Source organism: Neltuma alba, unplaced genomic scaffold, assembly GCF_004799145.2.
Source record: "Neltuma alba isolate B1F8T4 unplaced genomic scaffold, ASM479914v2 tig00010862_pilon, whole genome shotgun sequence".
NCBI lineage: Eukaryota > Viridiplantae > Streptophyta > Magnoliopsida > Fabales > Fabaceae > Neltuma > Neltuma alba.
The window spans coordinates 34,322-42,459 of NW_021635655.1; the positions used below are offsets into that span (position 1 = coordinate 34,322).

At 35.3% G+C, this 8,138-nt stretch overlaps 2 pseudogenes; one reads left to right on the forward strand and one right to left on the reverse strand.

The window, feature by feature from the left end:
- Positions 1–3,548, reverse strand: LOC114759547 (transmembrane protein 64-like; annotated as a pseudogene).
- Positions 3,549–6,307: 2,759 nt separating this feature from the next.
- On the forward strand, positions 6,308–7,796 carry LOC114759550 (sodium/hydrogen exchanger 6-like; annotated as a pseudogene).
- The last annotated feature ends 342 nt before the right edge of the window (positions 7,797–8,138 follow it).

Below are 8,138 nucleotides of genomic sequence, written 5' to 3' on the forward strand. Positions count from 1 at the left end.
TTAAACCAAACTCTTTATATTTTTATTTATATTAAGATTGTCATGAGCATGACTCAAGAGAGCTAAAGGAGAAAGCAAAAGCTGCTTAGGCTTCTCAAGAGAGAGCTTCTCCATAACAGAACTAGCATTACCTGAAGCAGAGACAACCTCACCCTCCTCACTCATCTTTTCCTTTTTCACTTTATTTAGAATTCTTTTGCCGTAAACAACGAAAACAACAGGTATAAGTATTGCAACTGCGTAAGTAACAATGTTGTATACTATTGCTCCTGTCATTTTATGATCCTTGCTATATTGTGAATCTGCCAACGCCCTCATTAAATGCCCACTGCACAGAATCAGCCACTCTAAATTAATTATCAAATAAATATGCTGATGAAGTTTAGAAAATCTGCAGAAGGAAGTATGTTCTTCAGCTCAGTTTATATGTTCAAAAGGAAATTATCAGGTATGTGCTGTAGAACTAATAAAATAGTCATAGAGCAGTCTCTTGAAAAAAAAAATTTATAATGATCGGATTTGTTCATATTAGGTGAGAGAATTGGCGGATAAGCCAATGATCTGGAAAAATAGTTTTATATCTTTGCATATAGACTTCAAAATTATAGCATACATACTTCTCATCAAGGGAAATTCTTGTGCTATACAGAAAACTAACTACTGTCCAAAAAACCAAAAGTAAGATATCAATTGAAAAAATATTACAAAGAAAGCAAAAGATAACAAACCACAAATTTTACATCAGTACTGAGGGCGTACAAGCATGTCCTGCCTAATTCAACTGTCAAATGCTTTACATTCATTTGAAAATAAAACCAGTTTTGTTCTATCTTTATAAATCATATCTACTTGAAAATATATTTTATTTAAAATATATATACCATATATTTTATTTCTTTTCCCCAATAAAGTTTCATTTTTTTAATTTCCTTTTTTTCGGGACGGAGTGGAGATCAACAAACCTACCAGCATATGTAGTTGAAACCATCTGGTATCATTCCAGCTATTGATCCGCACAAGTAGGGCCAAAACCTTATGTTTGTCACTGATACTGCATAATTAAATATGGTATAGGGAAAAGGAGAAACCCTGGCCAAAGCAACCATTAGGCATTGCTGGGACCAGCTTCCTTCAGTGGCAAGCCTTATTGTTGCTGCTATCCGGGGCCACCTCTTTAACCATTGCTACAAAATTAAGAAACAAATCAAGTTCGCAGACAGAAAGTGAACACTATTTTTATAAAATTACTGCAAAAAACTCGAGAGACTATGATCATATATGAGATACAAATTACATGAATCAGTTCACAGTACAGTCTGCCAGTTAGGTAAGTGAGGATCATGCCAACGGTTGTTCCACCGATAATTATGACAAAGCCAATGCCATAATTAAAACTCATCCCAACCAACCACATGGATGGACCTGAGGGGATTAGGAATACTGGGAATAAAGCCAGAGAAGCAACCAGTTCAATGGCGAGAACTGGACGGCTAAAAGCAGTATCTTGCCACTTCATGAATGGATAAAGAACCTAGAATTAAAAAAAAAAAAAAAAAGCGTCATAGTATGAATGATGTTATAGCAGTTGTTAAGATGTTTGATATCTCTTTGTCAAAATGAAATAGGGCATGGAATATCGGTCATAGTTCAACACGTTTGAAAATCCTTATATTACGCTTTTGCTAGACTCTCTATAGCTTAAACTTAAGGACTTGATACAAGGGGTGTCTTACGAATGAATCAAATGTTCCAGATGTCTTCATGCTGTGTGGCTCATTCCATAATTGATGCCAAACTACAAAACATTGTTTGCATTATTTTAGTCCTATTATTTAGTTTCTGCTGGAGGGGGTCAATCTTCAGAAAACAATAGGTCTAGTTTAATTATCTTTCTCAGATTCCCTGCTTGTTAGGAATAGGGAGTAGTAAGGATATTGATACTTATTATCCTCCAAGCCCTTTAAATTTGTTAATTATGTCCACGAATTTGATGATGCTCAGTCTGAAGGACCTTGCGACATTCGGAAACTTGGAAAAAGGAAAAATAAAAAGGGCAGAAAGCGGGACTTCCAGCAAACAAGTCTACGTTATTGCTGTCTTAGCTATGAAGACATGCATACCAAGATTTCCATCATTCTAGAAGCATTGTATTTCTCATAATCAGAAATGAAGTGAAAAATAAAGTTGAAAGAACAACGGACCAAAACATGGTGAAACGGGATAACGCAGTTATGGAAGAGAAGTCATGCAAAGTGATAGGAGAAAGAAGTAATAGGCTTTAAAACCAATCAGTTAATACTAATTAAATAATTTAATTTTATTCTGGAGGAAGACCCAAATCTTAGAATCTGCAATTTTCTAATATATCAGATTAGTTTGTGTTCTAGAATTAGAGTAAAAGAGATGTTGTACCTTCTCAGAAAAAAATGGCACGCCCCACTTCACAAGAACGAAAACAATTATGATGACTACAAAGCACCATAGTAACACCATCAACCACCACCAGAGAGTTCTAATTCTTGGCTGTTCTTGAGGCTGTAACGTTTCAGCTTCGGTGGCCTTTGGTTCATCATATTTGACAAATGTAACATATTCATTACTACCCCCTCAAGTTACTGACGTCGTTTTCATGTTTCTCACACTTTTCTGATGCCTCTGGTGTCATCTTTGAGAAGCCAGAATGCTTCGAAACTAAACAAAAATGGACCATCAATACAAAGCAGGACCTCTATATCAAGAGCTCGATGGCATTAATCTGATATTAAATGCTTAAACCAGTAAGAATAACCCGTGAGCTGATCTATGAGTCGCCGATTTTTACTCTCAAAATTAAACAAAAGATGATATTTCTCAAAGTGTTCTTCTCCTAATTACTTTACTCCAGACCCATCTATCATTCGACGCTTCTGGTTTAAGTTGCAAGCTTAAGGCGAAATTCCCCAGAACGAGAGGTTTTCTGGAGGATGTGAACTAGGCCCACCCTCAATATTTAATCCACATCAAATCTGGTTGGTGAAATTAGTTACATTAGTTAGAATCAGTGAACTGATACCAAAAAATGCTGAAGAAATAGCAGCATTAAAAATTTTGTTAGCGAACTCGCATCTCTTAATGGATAAGAAGATACATAAATGTGCGGTGAATTGAATTGAACACAAATATTTGTTTTTCTTTGTTGTTCGATTCTTTCCACCGCGCATATATATCTATCTTATGACCTTATTTGCAATCTACAGGGATGCAAGTCTCGTTATGGATGTGAGTCATCTAAATGAAATTCCTAATACTGGTATTTATGAACAAATTTTATTTATAATTAACTATGGACTAATATTAGCCGAAACTAATTCCTGTCTCCAATTGAAGGAAGATCATAGACTTTCGTTAGTGGCAAATTTCCAGAACAGAAGAACAAAGGAAAACAAAAGAAGTAAGCAAAGAACAATTCAACAAGGCAGTAGATCGAGCAGTAGGGTAAAGCCAATTTAAAACATATGAATAGATCATACAATGCAAGTAAAAATATTTGCTGTTCTACTGGTTCTCTGGAAACTCCGGAATGCCTTGGCGAGACTGCCGTCGGAGCAAGTCGCCGGCAGTCTCTGCCGGCTGCCGTAGGCAACCGAGGTGGTGGATGCTTGTAGGCTGTATGGCGCGATTCTGAGAAGGATGAGAACGCTCCCTCATTCTCTACTCTCCGCCGCCCGTGCCGATGAAATAACTAACAAACTAACTCATCCTTCCAAATAGGACATTTTAAAAACAAATAACGGAGATTAATAAATTAAATTCTATATGTAGTTGGAAAACCGTCGTTCATTTATTAATTATTAATATTTTAATGCTAAAACGAATACTACAACATCCTATTACTTTCTAATGTAAAAATGAGTTTGACTTTTAATTTTATTCTCTATTTTGTTTTTTTTTTTAATTTATAATGATTTCTCTAAAATATTCTTATTGATTGTAAGGTGTTGCCGTCAATGGATAGTTTTATGGCACATGATTAAATATGATACTTTAAATAAGTCAATACATATTTGCTATAATTAACTAACTTAACTAATTTTTTAAATTTTTTTAAATTAGTTATCTAGTTCTTATATTAAGGAATGGATGTACTATATTTTATTGTAATTTAGTTTCGTAGTTTAAATGATTTATTTTACTATTTTAACTTTTTCATGATAGAGCAAAAGTTAATTTTTGGTTGGATATAATTTTTTTTATATTAAAAGTCTCTATATGCAGTTATTACAACTTTTTCAGTAGTTAATTTTTTTTAATATTTTAATTAGCGCACTACTTAAATTATAATTTTAATGATTTTTAAGATGAATTAAATATGCTAAATATTAATTGATACTACCTCTGGTTTTTAATATAAGACCTCGTTTGACTTTTATGTTGATCCTAAATATAAGACCCCAATCCATTTTGTTTCTCATATTTACTCAATTTTTCCAAGACAGTCCTTCTAATAATTATAGTTTTAGCCAATATACTTGATTAGTAAGGATATTTTAGGAAAGACAATACCTATTTATTACAAATAATTAACTTAACTTATTTCCTTAATTTTCTCAAATTAGTCAACTAACTCTTATAATTAGGACCGGAGGTACTATTAGTTAAAATGCTTATGTTATCAAAATACTGTAACGTTATTCAATATCCATAATTGGATGGCCAGAAATTGAAAAAAAAAAAATTCGTGATGCATAATTTTTTTATTATATTTTTATTTAGGGTTAAGGTGCACCCAGCACCCCCAAGTATTTTGCCAGGTGCACCCAATGGCCTAAAGTAATTTAGGGTACAATTTTGCCCTCAAAGTAATTAAAATGGTGCACCGGTATCCCATGCTAACAGATCTGTTACTTTTGACCGTTAAATGATGAGTCAGCACAAGTTTGACCAAAATAAGCTGACGTGACATGTCTAATAAGCAGGTGATGTGGAATTTTTTCGGGATTAAGGTGCATCCAGCACCCCCAAGTATTTTTCCAGGTGCACCCAGTGACCTAAAGTAATTTATGGTGCAATTTTGCCCTCAAAGTAATTAAAATGGTGTACCGGTATCTTATGCTAACAGATATGTTACTTTGACTGTGAATTGATGAGTCAGCACAAGTTTGACCAAAATAATCTGACCTTGGCATGTCTAATAAGCAGGTGACATGGCTTTTCTTGTTAATTCCATTGTTTTGTCTGAATATTACTCCTCTGGTTCTATTTATAAGGCACTTCCAGCATGTTTCACACAGACCAAGAAAAACCTTAAATTTCATTAACTCTCATTTAAATTTTAATAACTTTTCAACTTTATCCCTATTTAATATACATTATACCTCATATAAACAAAGTCAATACAATAATAAATGAGGGGTAAATTTGTACATTCATACAAAAAATTTCTCCTAGTGCTTTATAAATATGACCAAAAAATATTTTCTCTTTCTATCCTATAAATAGGACCAGAGGAGTATCTCTGAAAAATTTTTCTACTCTGAAAAAAATTCCAAGAGCTGAAGAGAGCATTTACTGAATCGAGAAAACGGCAGTGGCAGACGAAAAAAATTCCACATCACCTACTTACAAGACATGCCAGGTCAGATTATTTTGGTCAAACTTGTGCTGACTCATCAATTTCACAGTCAAAGTAACAGATCTGTTAGCATAAGATACTGGTGCACCATTTTAATTACTTTGAGGGCAAAATTGCACCATAAATTACTTTAGGCCACTGGGTGTACCTGGAAAAATACTTGGGGGTGCTGGATGCACTTTAACCCAGAAAAAATTCCACATCACCTGTTTATTAGACATGCCACGTCAGCTTATTTTGGTCAAACTTGTGCTAACTCATCAATTTAACGGTCAAAGTAACAGATCTGTTAGCATGGGATACCGGTGCACCATTTTAATTACTTTGAGGGCAAAATTGCACCATAAATTACTTTAGGCCACTGGGTGTACCTGACAAAATACCCGCGGGTGCTAGATGCACCTTAACCCTTTTATTTATTCCCTTATTAATTGCTCAAGTCGTAAACGGACTTTCCTTCGAGAACTCCAAAGCAACTGGCCATGCACTCCAATACACATCACGCGAATGCCATCTTAGGAATTACATGCTGACACAAGTAACAAACAATGCCGAGCCTGAGAATTCATGGAGAAGAACTGGAAGGTGTGAAAATCTATCGGAACCTCCTATTGTTCTGAGGGAATCGATTTGCGCATTGCCTGTGTTGGTTTTGGTGGTGGCAGCTGGTTCAGGTGAAAGCTTCGAGCATCGTCCATGGACGAGGCAATTTCTTCCGCCGGCCACGTCCAGCAAGCTGCCGGTGTAGGAATTCTTCTTCAGATTGTGATGTTGGTTTTGTCTTTCATGCTGGGCCACATTCTTCGTTGCAAGAAGATATACGTCATTCCTGAAGCTAGTGCTTCTCTTCTCATAGGTTTGATCGTTGTTATTTGCCCTGGTATTCTGACTTGCTTGGTTTGATACTTATTTTGTTTTTGTTTTTTTGTTTTTACTTATCTGTTGCTGTAGGATTAATCGTTGGTGGACTAGCTAACATTTTTAAGATAGAAAATAGCATTATCAGGTTACTGCAATGTTGATCACTGTCCTTTGTACTACTTTGATGAATAAGACTCTGTTGGCTTCTTCTTTTATTTTCACAGCTGACGTTTCGGTTGTCATTCTCGTTCAATTTCTGCAGGGCGTGGTTCAATTTTCAAGAGGAATTTTTTTTTCTTGTTCCTATTACCTCCCATTATATTATATCCTTGCTAAAACTTGTGGTTTATTAGCACTATTCTTATGCTTGTTATTGTCATTATTTCTAATGTTTCGATTTATCTCATTGCCCATTAGTGGCACCTACTTGTCTGGATATCCATAATGTTTTTCTTGACTGTCAAGGTTACTCAGTCTGGGTTCAGTCTCTCATCTGTAAGCCTCTTCATTGATTTACTTTTGGACCTGTGTTCCTTGAAACGAGCTTTTTGACTTCTTGGTTGTGTTCTTGACAGAAACCTTTCTTCCTAAATTTTGGAGCAATTGTGACATTTGCTATAGTCGGTACTTTCATAGCTTCAATAGTAACGGGTATTCTAGTGCAAGTTATTTTTCCCCACATGTTGTAATTTTCTCATTTAGTAGAACTATTTCACTTCGTGGTTTATTCGTGGTTTATTAGGATTAATTAATTTCATGCGAACACCTTTTTCCTATCTTCAGCAGTTATCTTGGCGGACTGATCCCCCTCATGTATAAACTTCCATTTGTTGAGTGCATTATGTTTGGTGCTCTTATATCAGCAACTGATCCTGTTACTGTTTTATCCATCTTTCAGGTGATTTCCTGCTTTGTTTTTGCATCTTTCCATTTATAGGCTACTACATGCACATTTTCTGACTTTTGACAAATGGTCTTCAAACTTATAGGCATGTCCAATTTAAAAGCCATGGAGCATGATTAGCATTCTAAGGGACCTAGCATATTTTGTTGTTATGAATTGGATGAAGTGGGCTGGTCATAATACGTAAGCGACATGTTTACGTATACCATAAGAATCACCATGGTTTCCTTGATAGCCCAGCCAGTCTCTTTCCTAGTGTTCCCCGCAATGATCAACAACCATAATTTATGTGATGTGATATTTAATAAATATGAAGGTTGTGCATTCATAGTTTCAACTCAGCTAAGTGTCCTGCTTCACTTTGCTCCTAAGATGTGCTTTTCCCTGCCATATTTGCTGGAGCTTGGCACAAATGTTAATGTTGGAAATTGTGCCCTAGGGGCTAATCATTATGTTTTGAACATTGTTCATTTATGAATTTATTAATTACGTTATCATATTATTTGCATGTTTACTGTGATGACTATCCTTGGATAACTCATGGTTTATTCTAAATGTCCCTGGTCGGTCATCTATGTGGGAGCAAAGATGAAATAAGACCAGTATAACTCTTAAAGATATATAGAGATATAAATTAAAGTCATAGGTACATGTAAAGAGTACAAGGTGTTGGACCGACCCGCTATGAGAGAGCTGCATGGGTTAAGTCATAAGCTTCTCTCATATACAAACCATGTCACTGTGCCCTTTGACCTGAGATCA